Source organism: Carcharhinus amblyrhynchos, chromosome 9 (genome assembly GCF_965287045.1).
Source record: "Carcharhinus amblyrhynchos chromosome 9, sCarAmb.v2.hapA, whole genome shotgun sequence".
Lineage (NCBI taxonomy): Eukaryota > Metazoa > Chordata > Chondrichthyes > Carcharhiniformes > Carcharhinidae > Carcharhinus > Carcharhinus amblyrhynchos.
The window spans coordinates 63022280-63039167 of record NC_137332.1 but is presented as its reverse complement, the minus strand read 5'-3'; positions in this window follow the sequence as shown (position 1 = coordinate 63039167).

The window sequence follows — 16888 nt, the reverse complement described above, 5'->3', positions numbered from 1 at the left end:
CAGAGGGTAATCTGTGGGGGTAGGTGCGCTGTGGCAGTGCCAAGAGTCACGATTCTCTCCTCTCTCTCTCTCTCTCCACCTCACCTCCCCCACCTCCCGGCATGTACTCACCTGCATGTCTCTGGTCACCAGGTGCCTGTCATGGGAGATCTGTCATGATTCACCTCAGTGTGCTCTTATGTCGACATGAATGGGTAATTTAACAGAGGTGGGGAACTATCAGGTGTAAAGGCCTGATAATGATATTTAAATACATTCAAATACATTAGATTGATTGACCATGCTGAATTATCCCAGTGTCAGGGGCTTAGCAGGGTAAACGGGGTTATAAGAATTAGGCCTGGGTGGGATTGTAGTGAACAGACTGGGAATAGAGAGATACAAACAGATGGCCTAGTTAGGAACACATGATCGGCGTAGGCTTGGAGGGCCAAAAGGCCTGTTCCTGCGCTGTATTGTACTTTGTTTTTTTTTGTTCTTTGTAGTCAGTGCAGACTCAAAGGGCTGAATGGCCTCCTTCTGCACTGTAGAGATTCTATGATTCAAATGGAGACTTTGACATTCAACGTTAGGAACCCCATGATGTCATTGGCGGAAGGCAGGGACAATCGGAACGGGATATCCTACTGCCATAAACCATGTTTTGGTACTCCCACAGGATTTCACACTTCCGCACCCCTGAAAACAGGAGTGGAAAATCTGCCCAAAAGTTTGAATCCCACACTGTGAAACATGGGTTGTTTAATGGAATTTAATAGATCTGATAATCTACTAATTATCGTCAGAAATAATTACCAACACAGCTACCAGATTATCATTTGAAGCTCAGCTTGTTCCTTCAGGGAACATTATCTCCCAGTGTGCCAGCATTGATCAACCCTGTGAGAACATATTGGACCCAACCATGATGCATCCAATGGCTGGTGTCTCAGTTTCCACTGAGACATAAGCAAAAGTTGGAGTGCTGCAACTGAAGCTCAGTGTGAGGTTACACAAGCTCAACATGATGTAGGCTCACACTGTTCCCATGGGGCTGTGTACACCAGCGTTCAGAGGGGCTTGTTTCTTGTTACATCAAAGTGTTCCCTGGAGATTGTTCAGGCACCACTCTGATGGAGTGTGGTCTCTGTTAAAATGACAACATCTGTCCTTCCATCTCTGCCACTCTCCTGACTCCCCAAAGCCTGTCCACCATCTCCGAAGCACAGCCCAGGAGTGTGATGGAATACTCTCCACTTGCCTGGTTGAGAGCAGTTGCAACAACACTCAAGAACTTTGACACCATCCAGGGCAAAGCAGCCCATTTGGTTGCTATGCCTTCCACAAGCATTAATCCTTTCACTGACTAACAGTGGCAGCCATGTACCAGATGCACTGCAGGAACTCACGAAGGCTCCTTAGATAGCACCTTTCAAACTCACGGCCATTACTATCCGGAAGGACAAGATTAGTAGATACCTGTGAACACCCCCACCTGGAAATTCCCCTTCAAGCCACTCACAATCCCTCACTTTCTTTCACTGTTGCTGGTTCAAAATTGTGGAACTCCCACCGTAACAGCACTGGGACTGCAATGGTTCAAGAAGGTAGCTCACCACAACCTTCTGTAGGGCAACTAGGGATGGGCAATAAATGCTGGCCTAGCCAGCGATGTAATTAAACCAAAAAAATCTCTGCTCATGGTCTTGCTGTTGTCTGTCGGTCAACCAAGCCAGATCGCAGTCAAGATGGTGCAATCTTAAACTGGGTGCTGAAGGTTCAGATCTGCACGAAGCCTTCCTCCAAAGCCATCTGCATTATCCCCCCCATTGAAAGTCAACAGCTTTCACCAGCCATGCTCCAGCCACTGGGTAACACTACAAAGGAGCATTAGGTCAGGCAAAGACACATGGTTTAACACATGAAAATAAAGACTCCCGATAATATAACACTCCTAAGATATCACACCGATATATCAGCTGAAATAACACACTCCGGTCTCTGAAACTGGGGTGCAATCTCAAATGCACAGGCAGGAATGCTTCTATTGAATCAAGGCTGCTTATTGAGCAAAGCATTGCTTCAGATTCACAAAAACATCACAGGCGGCGACAGAAAGTAATTTATAAATATTGAAAACATGTTAAATATACATGTAGGATGCAAGTTCTGGAGTAGAGGCCAGACAAAAACAAACTGTCAAGTTGCTTTGGATCAAGTAACTCTTAAGCTGCATAATTGTAAGTAAAATATTAGGCGATTCGCAAGGCAGTATATTTATCTATGATTGGCGCACTCAGCTGTATGTCATATCCAGACAGGTCAGTCTTTTTGGCCCCTGTAATTTATTCGGAAGTATTAGTTTATTCAGCGAGTGCTAGTTTATTTGGGGAAAGCCAGTTTACTCAAAGACGGCTAGTTCTGCATGAATAATTAGTGTTGGAGACATTATTGAGATTGGGAATTTTCAGAAGACAGTTACTTAGATACTTAGACAGATACAGATAGGGCAGCATGGTGACACAGTGGTTAGCACTGCTGCCTCACAGTGCCAGGGACCCAAGGTTCAATTCTGGCCGTGGATTGCTGTCTGTGTGGAGTTTGCACTTCCTCCCCATGTCTGCGTGGATTTCCTTTGGGTGCTCCGATTTCATCCCACACTCCAAAGATGAGCAAATTAGGTGGATTGGCCCTTAGTGTCAGGGGGACTAGCTAGGGCAGATGCATGGGGTTACGGGGATAGAACCGAGTGGGATTGTGGTTGGTACAGACTCAATGGACTGAATAGCCTCCTTCTGCATTGTAGGGATTCTGTCATTCTATGATTGGATTCTGGAGATGGAGGTTGTTGTTTGATGTGATCAATGAAGATTAACTTGAGATCATTCCGAGTCAGACCATTGTTTGTGTGAAAGTTGGACAGTGTGAATGGAAGAAAAGTGAATTGGATCGAATCAGTGGACTGGACCAGAAGTGCTTAGGTCAGAGAATCTCCTGTGAATAGGTGCAGAAAGTGTGAATTATACAAGTTGTGGGCTTTAAGACTAGTGGCAGGAAAAATATGAATGAGGAATCTAGGTGGAGTGTTCGGTAAATACAGAGTTTTGGGTAAAGGTGCCACAAACTCTGTTCCCTAGCTACCATCTTAGTGTCAGGGGGAGTGCAGGGTAAGTACGTGGGGTTATGGGGAAAGGGCCTGGGTGGGATTGTTGTCAGTTCAGGCTTGATGGGCCGAATGGCCTCCTCCTGCACTGTAGGGATTCTATGATTCTATGATCTCCATTCCTCTCCCTGGATAAGACCAAATAAGACCACTGCTAACTTTATTAAGATATTATCGCCTACTTTTATAGTCCTTTACAAAACCTTAAATTCATCTGCTGTTCAAACCCTTATCTACATCTTTGCTACCCCAGCCAAATTCCCACATTCTACCCATAATATTCTGCTGCTGTATGCATAGTTGTTCACTATCACCCCTGTGCTCATTGATATACCATGGCTTCAAGTCCAGCATTGCCTCAATTTTCTTTGCAAATCTCCCCATGACCTGTCCCCTCCTGATTTCTGAAACCTCCCACAGCACCACAACATTCTCCCCGCCACCTTCCAAAGTATCTACACTGCCCCAATTCCAGCCTCACAGATTTTAATCACATCATCATTGATGGCTGTGTCTTCACCTGACAAGGCTCAAACTCTGGAATTCCTCCCCTCCCCCCTCAACAAACCTCTCTCTCTCTCTCTATATCACTCTTCCTTTAAGATGGTCCTTGAAATATAAAATATAAAATGAAATTTTGCCTCCTGTTCCAATAATTTTGATTGATAACACTCTTATGAAGCACCATGGAAGGTTATATGATATTAAAAATGCAGTATAAATGTAAGTTGTTGGGTGGTGGGGGTGGGGAGGGGGGGAGCTGCTGGATGGATTATGGAGTCAGTGGCGAATGTAGGTGAAGTCACTTGTGGGTAGCATTGAGTAATTGGCACCCATCTAATCGTCCATAAATAAAATATACTTCTCACCAATGGAGTGGAGCAAGGAGCAAAAATGAAGTGCTCTCTTTTTAGCTAATGCAGTTCATTCAGTTAGTTTCAACATTCGTGGGTTTTTTTTCACTCTTCCAAAAACCTTAGATGAACTGCATGGATAACAAATGAAGAGGGCACTCAGTAGAGTGCATATCTCTGTCAGATTGTGTCAATTCAACATTGTTATAATTACATAGTTCTTGCTCGAGACTTTTCGATGCCTGGGTGATGCTTTGTAAATACAAAGTTGGGAAAATCTATCTTTTTTATTAGCAGCTCCATCTCACTGAGGAGGCTTCAGGTTAATCCACATCCAAAAAGCTGTTCTGAAAACTCTGCTCACATTTTGACAGCTGTGACAAATTCCATCTGGGTAGCTGCGACAATCCATAACATTCTAAAATGATCAAGAACAGTCTAAATAAAATGAAAAAAAAGTAAATTTTCCTCTATCTTCTAATGTTACTGGATACTTGAAAAAAATTCCAGGATCCGAATTCTCATTTTCATCATAAGCTAATCAGTTCTGCCTTGGGCCATTTCTTATTTATATACTAGATTTCGTTGAAATCGATCCATTCACTTTTGAGCTGTGTTGCTTACAGACAAGCAGGCTCGCAAACAAGCAGAAACATTGTAGCAGAGGCAATGATTAAATAAACTTTCTGTAACAAATAAACTTCAGGAATAAAAAGGAAGTTGAAGAACGTGGAGTAGCAGTTTACTATCTCTGTGGTAGCAGCTGAAAATTCTTCAGCCATGAAGTTTTCCCTTGTTCACAGTGACGCGTGACACATTTTCAGAAGCTTCAACATAGCCCTCTTCAGATTAACAGATATCTGCGAAAGGGATGGAAGCAAATTTTCTTTCCTTTAAGTGTACATCAGGACATTGTTAACAGCAAGATTCAGCAGGGAAGTGTTCATTGTCTTATTGCTTAATCTGAAGAGTTTTCATATATAAAGTCATCGGGAAATCACACTGCTATAGTTGCACAGCACACAGGAGCATGATGCTGTATGTAACTGCCAATTTAAGCAATGATTTGCGCTGAGCCCTCCACTGACAGTTTCCACTTGATCTGCACAATTATACCTCAACTAGCAGTAATGTCCTTCCAGTGTCTCGTGTGCTCTGAGACTTAATTTAGCTGTTCTAGATAAGGAAAAATTAAATTGGGCAAAACATTATTCATAAATGCCATTTGAGAATTCCGGCAAATTCCTCCTTACTTGCTGGAGGGCTGGGGGTGACATATTGGCAGTAAGTTAGAACGGCCTTAACTGCTGCCACAGCAATAATGTCTGTGTTATACATTCACAGTAACGACGCCATAAAATCCAAGATAGCATATGAGCCCACCATGATTTCTATAATAATATTTTAAAGTAAATTTTCATATTGAAGCTTTGCAATGGAATAATAGGAACCGGGGAATGATTGAAAGGCAGTAATCTCTGTGAAGGGCTTGAAATAATGTAACAAATGAGTGATTTCTCTGGGCCAACACCAAAGCCTCCAGCATATATATCATTTTATAATATAGATTTTGAGATTCGTAAGGTGGCTTTATTCAGTTCTTGGCAGGGCTTTCTCTTTACTGATAGCAGTTGTCACTGCAAAGCCCTGAGGGAATGTCAGTGATGCATGACAGCAGATGAATTAATGATCATCGTATAATCAATACAAAAGATAACTGGTTAATTATCCAAAAATAATACATATGTTGTGCCATGACAGTATCCTACAAGCATCAAAATTCATTTTTATTTAAAAAATTAATGTTACAAATCACAGATGAACTGCAGGGACCAAGTACACATTTACAATATTGTGACAATCAAATGCAAAGTTGGAACTCCAAATGGTGAAGCCCTCTTCGCAGAATCACAGAATTGTTGTGGTGAAGAAGGGAGCCGTTCAGCCCATCATGTCTGCACTGGCATCCCAAATGAGCATCATGGCTTGGTGCCTTACCCCACCTGTTCCCCATATCCCTGCACATCATTTCTTTTTAAATAATCATTTAATGTCCTCTTGATTGCCCTAATTGAACCTGCCTCCGTCACACTTCCAGCCAGTGCATTCCAGACCTAAATGACTCGCTGTGTGAAAATGTTTTTTCTCACAACAGATTTGCTTTTTTTGTGAATCACTTTAAATCTGTACCCTACTGTTCTTATCCTTTTATGAATAGAAGCAGTTTCACAGAATCACAGAATACTACGGTGCAGAAAATGCCCTTCGGCCCATCAAGTCTGCACCGACACATGAAAGGCCATGACCTACCCACCTAATCCCACTTACCAGCACTTGGCCCATTGTCTTGAGTATTATAGTATGCCAAATATTCATCCAGGTACTTTTTAAAGGATATGAGGATCCCGCTTCCACCATCCTCCCAGGCAGTGCATCCCAGACCATCACCAGTCTGTGGATAAAAAAGCTTTTCTTCAAATTCCCCCTAAACCTCCCACCCCTCAATTTTAACTTGTGTCCCCTCATAACTGACCCTTCAACTAAGGGGAACAACTGTTCCCTATCTAACCTGTCCATGTCCCTCATAATCTTGAACACATTAATCAGGTCACCCCTCAGTCTTCTCTTTCTCCTTATCTACTCTGCCAGTCCTCTCATAATTTTGAATATCTCCATCAAATCTCTTCTTAGCCTTCTCCTCTCCAAGGAGAACTGTCCCAATCTTTCCAATCTATCTTCATAACTAAAGTTTCTCATCCCTGGAACCATTCTTGTAAATCTCTTCTGTACTCTCACCAATGCGTTCATATCATTCCTTTACTGTGGCTCCCAGAACTGTACTCAATGTTCCAGCTCGGGTCTTGTATAAGTTCAGCATAACCTCCTTGCTCTTGCGCTCTCTGTCACTATTAATAAAGTTTAGGGTACTGTATGCTTTATTAACTGTTCTCTCTTCCCGTCCTACATATTTTATGCACATTTATACCCATCTCCCTCTGCTCCTGCACACCTTTTAGAGTTGTACCCTTATTTTACATTGTCTCCATTTCCTTGCTATCAAAACGCATCACTTCACGCTTCTCCATATTAAACTTCATCTGCCACCTATCTGCTCATTTGACCAAACTATGTCCTTGTGAAGTTCTATACCGTCCTCTTCACAGTTTACAGTGTTTCCAAATTTTGTATCGCCTGCAAACTTTGAAATTATCCCCGAATACCAAGATATAGGTCATTAATATATTACCAAGTAAAGCACTACAAACCTTCATCCAACCTAAGAAATAACTAATACCATTACTTGCTGTTTCCTGGAACTCAGCCAATTCTGTATATATGCCCCTACAGCTCCTCTTGTTCCCTGAACTATAATTTTTCTCATAAGTTTGTTATATGGCACTTCATCAATTGCATTTTCAAAGTCTCTGTACATTATATTAACAGAAATACCTTCATCAACCCTCTCCCCTCTTTAAAAAAATTCAGCAAGTTATTTAAACTTGATTTTCCATTAATAAATTCATGCTGGCTCTTCCTAATCAACCCATATTTTTTAGACTCATTGAATCCCTACGGTGCAGGAGGAGGCCATTCAGCCCATTTAGTCTGTACCATCCTCTGACAGAGTATCTTACCCAGGCCCTCTCCCCCACCCTATCCCTGTAACTCCACACACTTACTATGGGTAATCCAGCTAGCATACATATCTTGGGACACTAAGGAGAAATTTTTCATGGTCAATCCACCTAAACTGCACAACTTTGGACTGTGGGAGGAAACTGGAGTACCGCGAGGAAACCCACGTGGATACGGAGAGAATGTGTGAATGGCACACAGTTACCCAAGGCCGAACCCCGATCCTTGGAGCTGTGAGGCAGCAGTGCTAACCATTGTGCTCACCATGCGGCCTATTTTTCTAAGTGATTATTATTCTATCCAGGATAATTGTTTCTGGATTACTTCTATTCCAAATTATTGTTTGTAAAAGACTATAAGATGTAAATAAAGCTAGTCTAAAGCTACATTCCCATCAAAGTAAGGGAATCATAAAGCTTAAAAGGAGGCTAATTGGCCCGTCAAGCCTGTCCTGGCTCTTCTGAGAGCTATCCAATTAGTCCTGCTCGCTCTCTGTTTTTTCTCAAGAACCCTGTAAGTTGTTCCTTTTTAATTAAATCACTAATTCCCTTTTGAAAGTTATTATTGATTTTGCTTCCACCATCCTGTCAGGCAGTGCAATCCTGTGGTATAAACCAGGAAGGTGAAGAGGGTGAGGAGTTCGCTGAGTCCTCTTTTGGACTTTAATGTAATTGAGAGGCTGCTTTGTGAAGTTTTAGAAGTATTACTAGGGATTAGTTTTGCCACCAAGTCAGAAGGTCAGAATGTACAGAATTGACTTTCCTTGACCTTTTGCTGTCTGAAGTGAGGTGTGACACCCCTGAGAAATGTTAATGAGACACTTGATGCTTTTTTTAAACATAAGGCTCAATTCTTCTTCTCAGTTATGTTGAAACATAAATTTCTGTGGAAGGAAAATAGAGTAGAATTTTTTTCCTTTTCCTCTCCGAACCATAATTCACCTTTTAAATTATACATATAACGAGGTAAAAGCAGCTCTGCAGCAGTCTAAGGTTATATTTATATGCTTGTAACAGTAAATATTTTTCTATATGCCTCAATTTTGATCACTTACCTCAGAATTGACTTTGGGGATGAAGCACTCTCTTCTTCAGCTTGCCTTGAGCAGCTCAGAATAATGGCAAGATCCACTATCTTAGCAGGTCTCAACTAAGGTTGTCAATGCCTGCCAAGTGCATTCCTGGAGATCTCATCATGCGACATCTTGCCTCCAACTGACCCACCCTGGCAAACAGCCACAGCAAAGTTATGGCACACAAAAAGGCCATTCAATCCATTGTGTCTCTGTCGGCCAAACAAGAGAAGAAAGAAACTATCCGTTTATTTTAATTCCACTTTCCAGCACCTAATCTGTAGCCTTACAGGTTACAGCACTAATGATGCAGGTCCAGGTAGCTTTTGAATGAGTTGAGCATTTCAGTCTCAACCACCAATTTAGGCAGTGAATACCAGACATCCACCACCCTCTGAGTGAAAATGTTTTCCTCATGCCCCCTCTTCCGCCAATCACCTTAAATCTAAGCCCAAGGTAATTAACCCCTCAATCATGAGTAAGAGAGGCTAGTGAATGGGCTACATGAGTGGCCTGCCTTCATCCCAATGGGCCACAAGATTGAAATCAGGCTTGTTCACTAACCGTGGCCCCATGAATAAGATTCAGTACATTTAATATGTTGAATATTTCATAACGGGTTATAGAAAATGCTTAATCATCAATATATTAATAGAACTATCATCAACTTCAAATGGGAAAAACTAAAGAAACATTAACACTCTGGAGACAGAGGAAGTGCAAGCTCTCACACTCAATGTTGTGTGTGTGATCAGCATAGACCTCACTTCACTTTGCTTTATGTGTGTATCACTTCAGCCAAAACAATAGGAAAAATGACATGGATGGAAGTCAGTGGAATGTGGCAATCCTGCATGGGGCAATGGTCAACAAAATGCCTCATGGGCCATACTCAAAATCCAGATTGGCCGCATGTTGGTCAAAGATTTAAATTTGGGTCCATTGTCTTAAATTTAAGTTCCCTGGTAATTGACCTCTCAGTTAGGAGAAATATGTCATTCTTGGTTACCCTATCTAGTCTCCTCATAATTTCATACAACTCTATTAGGCCACCCCTCAGCCTCCTCTGCTCGAAGGAAAACAAACCTACCTCATCTAATCTCTCATAGCTGCAATTTTCAAGCCCTGGGAACATTCTTGTAAATCTCCTCTGTATTCTCTGAAGAGCAATTATGTCCTTCCTGTAATGCAGTGACCAGAACTGTACATAAACTTTCAGCTTTGGGCATTTTATACAGTTCTATCATTACATCCCTGCTTTCATTGCCACCTTAAACATCTGCCCTGCCACATTCAGGTGCCTGTGGATATGCAGTCCAAAGTCTCTCACTTCCTCAACCTCTTTCAATATCTTTCTGTTTGTTGAGTACATCCTTGTTTTTTATGTCCTCCCCAAATGCATCACCTCACATTTTTCCCAACAGAATTACGTTTTCTCCCCATCTCTATTATTTTTATAACTAATAAAACTATTTAAAGCAATTATTTCAAAGCCCCTGATTTTTCTGCTGAGTTGCTCACTGCAGTGACCAAGAGTTGGACTTGAAATTTCTGAAGAGTCTGAAGTGATCCTGGACCCTAACCCTCGTTTTCTCTTTTTTTTTCTGAATGCTTGGGGGATTCATGTGATCTCAATACTGAGGTGTTGATGTCAGTCATCACTGACAAATGGAACGTTAGTTTTTTACTCATTAAGTGCTTAGGAATTTTCTCCCTAAACTGCTCTGCATCCACAACACTCTTTTCACCTTTAAGCCACTCCTCAAAACCTACCTCTATGTCCACGTGTTTAGTCATTGTCCTACAATCCTGAGTGTGGTTTGATGTGAAATATTGGGTGGGATTTGTAGGGTGTTGGGAGTGGATTATTGAGATGGAATGGAGAATGCCAAGTACACCACTGGGTAACAAGTGGCAAAACCACACTATGAGGCACAGTGCATTTCAATCACTATAAACCAAAAATGGCTAGGTCGTTAACATTGACGTTGAGTGTCTTGGGCAACAGGAAGACATAGATGGGATGGTCAAATGGGCAGGTAAAGGGCAGATGGAATTTAACCCTGAAAAGTGTGATGTGATGCACTTTGGAAGGAGTAATTTGTAAAGTAAAGTTAATTTATTAGCGTCACAAGTAGGCTTACATTAACACTGCAATAAAGTTACTGTGAAAATCCCTTAGCTGCCACACTCCAGTGCCTGTTCAGGAACACTGAGGGAGAATTTAGCGTGGCGAATTCATCTAACCTGCACATCTTTGGACTGTGGGAGGAAAGCTGGAGGATACCCACACAGATAGGGGAGAACATACAAACTCCACATAGACAATGACCCAAGCTGGGAATTGAACCTGGATCTCTGGCGCTGTGTGGCAGCAGTGATAACCACTGTGAGACCATGCTGCCCCTTGACAAGGAAGTATTCAATGAACAGTATAACACTAGGAAGTTCTGAGGAATAAAGGGACCTTGGCTTGTTTGCCAGGCTCAGAAGCACAAATTAAAAAGTAGTGAGGGTTACACTCCATTTTAAACAGATACTCGAGTGACAGTTTCTTGATTGATGAACAGTTTAACCACATGGGAGTTCTGCTCAGGTGGTCTCTCGTTTAAAGCACCCATCATCACTTACCCATGCTGTGCTGTAGGATTCAGTCTATTCATTGTATGCATGGAGACAGAGGGCATGGGATCCATATATGTAGATGTGGCTGAGTTGCTGAATGGGCACTTTGCATCTATTGTTACCATGGAAGAAGGTGTTCGCAAAGTCATAGTGAAAAAGGAGGTTGAGATATTAAATAGGCTCAAAATTGATGATGATGGGGTATTCAAAAGGATGACTGCATTTAAAGTTGCCAGGGCCAGAAGGAATGCACCTGAGGAAAATAAGGGTGGAAATTGCTGTGGGGCCAGCCATAATCTTCCAGTCCTCCTTAGACACAAAACTAGTGCCAGCAACCTGGAGAATTGTAAATGACACCTTTGTTAAAACAGGTTATAAGCACAAACTGCTAGGCCGGTTTAACCTCAGTGGGGTGATCGCAAAGCTTTCAGAACTAATTATTCGGAACACTTGGAGAAGTATGGATTAATAAAGGAAAGGCAACTTGGATTTGTTGAATGTAAATCATGTTAAGCTAACTTGTTTTAGCATTTCTGATAAGGTAGGGTTGATGAAAGTTTATTTTACTTTGCTCATGAAATCTGGGCATTGCAGGCTCGGTGTAGTGATTGTCCTTTTAAGGATCCATCTGTGGAGCAAGGCTCACATGACCCAGGGAACCAATTGGGAAGCAGGGTGGGGAGCACCCTGGTCAGCTTGGGTTTCTGTTCCAGAATCATCTTGAAAAGCTGACTGACAACCATGAGGCTGAAAATCTCTGTATTTACCTAACTGGTGGATTGGAATTATTTCCCATTGCCAGCATTTATTGCCCATCCCTAATTGCCTTTGGTGATGGTGAGCCACCTTCTTGAACTGCTGCATCCACATGTTGCTATTAGGAAGGATGTTCTAGGACATTGACCCATCGATGAAAGGAACTCAAATATAAGAACATCAGAACAAGGAGCAAGAGTAGGCCATCTGGCCCCTCGAGCCTGCTCCACCATTCAATAACATCATTGTTGATCTTTTTGTGGACTCTGATCCACTTACCTGCTTGCCCACCATAACCCTTAATTCCTTTACTGTTCAAAACATTATCTTTCCTTGCCTTAAGGGCATTTAATGAGGTAGCCTCAACTGCTTCACTGGACAGGGAATTCCACAGATTCACAATCCTTTGTGTGAAGAAGTTCCTCCTCAACTCAGTCCTAAATCTGCTTCCCCTTATTTTCAGGCTATGCCTCCTAGTTCTAGTTTCACCCTCCAGTAGAAACAACTTTCCTGCTTCTAACTTATCTATTCCCTTCATAAGCTTATATGTTTCTATAAAATCTCTTCTCATTCTTCTGAATTCCAATGAGTGTAGCCCGAGTCTACTCAGTCTCTCCTCATAAGCCAACTCTCTCAACTCCAGAATCAACCTAATGAACCTCCTTTGCACCCCTCCAGTGCCAGTATTTCCTTTCTCAAGTAAGGAGGCCAAATCTGTATACAGTACTCCTGGTCTGGACTCACCAGCACCTTACGCAGCTGCAACATAATCTCACTGTTTATAAACGCCATCCCTCTAGCAATGAAGGACAAAATTCTATTTGCCTTCTTAATTACCTGCTGCACCTGCAAATCAACTCCTTGAGATTCCTGCATAAGGACACCCAGGTCCCTCTGCACAATAGCATGTTGCAATTTTTTTACTATCTAAATAATAGTCCATTTTGCTGTTATTCCTACCAAAATGGATGACCTCACATTTACCAACATTGTACTCCATCTGCCAGACCCTCGCCTAATCACGTAGATTATCTATATCCCTTTGCAGACTTTCAGTGTATTCTGCACAGTTTGCTCTGCCACTCATCTTAATGTCATCTGTGAATTTTGACACACTAACACTTGATCCCCAACTTCGAATCATCTATGTAAATTGTAAACAATTGTGGTCCCAACACTGATCCCTGAGGGACACCACTAGTCACTGATCGCCAACCAGAAAAACACCCATTTACCCCCATCTTCGCTTTCTGTGAGTTAACCAATTCCCTATCCTCGCTAATACATTATCCATAACACCTTGCACCTTTATTTTACTTAGCAGTCTTTGGTGCGGCACCTTGTCAAATGCCTTCTGGAAATCCAGATACACCACATCCACAGGTTCCCCATTGTCCACTGCACATGTAATGTTCTCAAAGATTTCGACCAAGTTAGTCAAACGTGACTTGCCTTTATGAACCCATGCTGCGTCTTACCGATGGGCCAATTTACATCCAGGTGTCTCGCTATTTCTTCCTTGAATACAGATTCAAGCATTTTCCCTACTGCAGAAGTTAAGCTAATTGGCCTATAGTTACCCACCTTTTGTCTACCTCCTTTTTTAAAGTGTGGCGTCACATTTGGGAAATATAGTTTCAAGTCAGGATAGTAAGTGGCTTGAAGTGGAATTTGAAGGTGGTGGTTGTGTCCATGTACATCTGCTGCCCTTGTCCTCCTAGCTGGTAGAGGTTGCAAGCTTGGAAAATGCTCTCAAAAGTCCCTTGGTAAGATCCTACATTGCGTCTTGTAGATAATATACACTGCTGCCACTGTGCATTGGTGGCGGAGAGAGTGAATGTTGAAGACTGTGGATGGGACAAGCGGTTGTTTTGTCCTGGATGGTATCCATGTTGTTGCATGTTATTGGAGCTGCACTCATCCAGACATGATGTGGAAATGCTGGCGTTGGACTCGGGTGGGCACAGTAAGTAGTCTCACAACACCAGGTTAAAGTCCAACAGGTTTATTTGGCAGCACAAGCTTTCAGAGCAATGCCCCTTCATCAGGTGAGTGAAGAGTTCAGTTCACAAACAGGGCTTATAAAGACACAAACTCAATCACAAGATAATGGTTGGAATGTGAATCTTAACAGGCAATCAAGTCTTTACAGATGCAGACAATGTGACAGGGCAGAGCTGCATCATGAGGTGACCATGTTCCAGACTGTGAAAAGGTCCTGGTAAAAGACGGGCAACTCCAGCAAGGCGGTTGAAATGTGCCCCAGATTGATTTGCAGGAGCTGCACGTCGTAGTTGAGGCCACGGAAGAAATATGTCACCAGGGCACACCAGGGCTCGACAAAAAGGTAGCTCTGCAAGGTCTGAAGGTGGAAGGTCGCTACCTGTGTGCGGAGGCACACCAGACCTTGGCTGCCCTCCTCAAGTGGGAGATGCAAAACCCCAGCAGGGACCCAGTGCAGTTGGTTGTCCCAGAAGAACTGCACAAGGGTTTTCTGGATATTGGCGACAAAGCCAGGGGGAGGGGTCAAAGCAGCCAGCCAGTCCCACAACATGGAGGCGAGCAGCTGGTTTATGATGAGAACTCGCACCCTGTAGGACAGCACTCGGAGCAGTTCTGTTCAGCGACTCAGGGGGGCGGTGACTTTGGCCTCCAACTCCCGCCAGTTCACTGACTAGGATTCCTCAGCTGGGCAGAGATGGACCCCCAAGTAGAGGAGGTTGGTCCTGTTCCAGGTGAAAGGCCTGATTTCCTCTGGAAGTGGGTCCATCTCCCACGGGCCAACCAGGAGTCTGGAACACTTGGACCAGTTGATCCTGATGTGGGTATGCCGGCGTTGGACTGGCGTAAACACAGTAAAAAGTCTGACAACACCAGGTTTTAGTCCAACCTATTTACGGTCTCAACCCATAAATAGGTTGGACTAAAACCTGGTGTTGTCAGACTTTTTACCCAGTTGATCCTGGCAGAGGACGCAGCAGAGTTACCGCCTGGCATTCTCACATCCTCCGCAGGTCAGCTGGGTCTGTGAATATGAGCAGCACGTCATCGGCGTAAGCCGACAGGACCACCCCTATGTCCAGACCACGCAGAGTCAACCCCAACAATCTCCTGTGCAAGAGGCACAGGAATGGCTCCACGCATATAGAGTACCATTGGCCAGACAAGGGGCAGCCCTGCCGTATCCTCTTCTAAAGCGAAGGGATGCCGCCAGCAGCGACCCGTTAACCTTAATCAGACACTCTGTGGTAGAGACAGTCATCGGATCCGGGCGACAAAATGTGTCCCGAACCCGGATGCCCGCAGTGTTCCGAGTAAATACTCGTGTTCCACCCTGTCAAACGCCTTCTCCTGATCTAATGACAAGAAGGCGCTCAATAGACCAGCCCCTCTGGGAATAATGGATAAGATCACAGACGAAGTGGAGATTATCATGAATAGAGCGGCCCAGGACAGTGTAGGACTGGTCAAGATGGATCATGTGGTCCATCACGGATCCAAGGCACCAAGTCATGGCTCTGGCAAAGAGTTTATAATCCATGCTGAGGAGGGAGACCAGGCGCTAGTTCTTGAGTAGACAGAGATCCTCCTTCTTGGGCAGCAGGGCAATGATGACCCTGCGCCACGAAAGGGGCATCTCCCCAATAGCAATGCTCTCCCCTGGACCCCCATGTAGTCATTCTCCAGGACGTCCCAGAACGCCCTGAAGAACTCCACGGTCAGCCCGTCCAGCCCTGGGGCCTTGCCCCGTCCGAGGCCATTCAGCTCAGCCAGGCTGATATTGGCCTCCAGCCGGCCAACGGCCTCTGGGCTGACCTGCGGCAGATCCTCCCACAGAACTCTGCGGGTGTCCTCGCTGGACGGACTCGGAGAGAAGAGGTCAGAATAGAAATCCTGGGCAATAGCCTGGACGCCCTCCAGATCCAAGATGGGGGAATTGCCGCCAGCTAGCAGCGTAAGGAGCTGATGACAGGTTAGCCCACCCTTTTTCCAGCGAGTGGAAGAAGGGGGAGCCACAGTCCAAGTCCACGCGAACTGGAGCCACGATCTTACATATGTGCTGCAAGACCCGACAAGTTGCAGGTCCCGCAGCACGTCCTTCTTCTCCCTGTACTCCAGACGCAGGGCCAGGTCCACGTTGGGCTGACTGAGGCTTGCCTCCAGGTGGAGCACCTCCTTTTCCAGCTCCTCGAGCCTGGTTTTCTGCCCCCATGTCGACCCCCTCATTTACTCCTGACAGAAGGTACAGATGTGAGTCTTGCCCACATCCCACCATAGCCTCAAGGAGGGGAAGCCTCCCTGCTTTCTTCTCCAGTCGGCCCAGAATCGATGGAACGAGTCCAGGAAGCGCTCGTCCTCCAGCAGCGTGTTGTTAAAGTGTCAGTAGGCTGACCCCCCACTCGACGCGAGATGGGACAAAGTCCGCCCACACCTGGCGGTGGTCCGTGCAAGGCACCTGCCCGCACGGAGGCCAAAGATGTGCCGGACGTGTACGCCCGTGAAATGTAAAGGCGGTCAATTCTGGACACTCCGGCCCTAGGCTCCACGTAAGTGAAGGTTCTGGAGCCAGAATAGAGATGCCTGCAGGCGTCCCCCAAGTCGTGGGCCCCGAGCAGGTCCCGCAACTTCACCATCGCCGGGGTACTCAGCCACAGGCTGGTGCGGTCCAGTGCCTCGAGGGTGCAGTTGAAATCCCCTCCGAGGACGATGAATTCGCCCACCACGATGGTGTCAAGATTAGCAGACACTTCCTTGTAGAAAGTTGGGGAATTGGCCGTTTGGAGAGTGACGTAGACATGATGG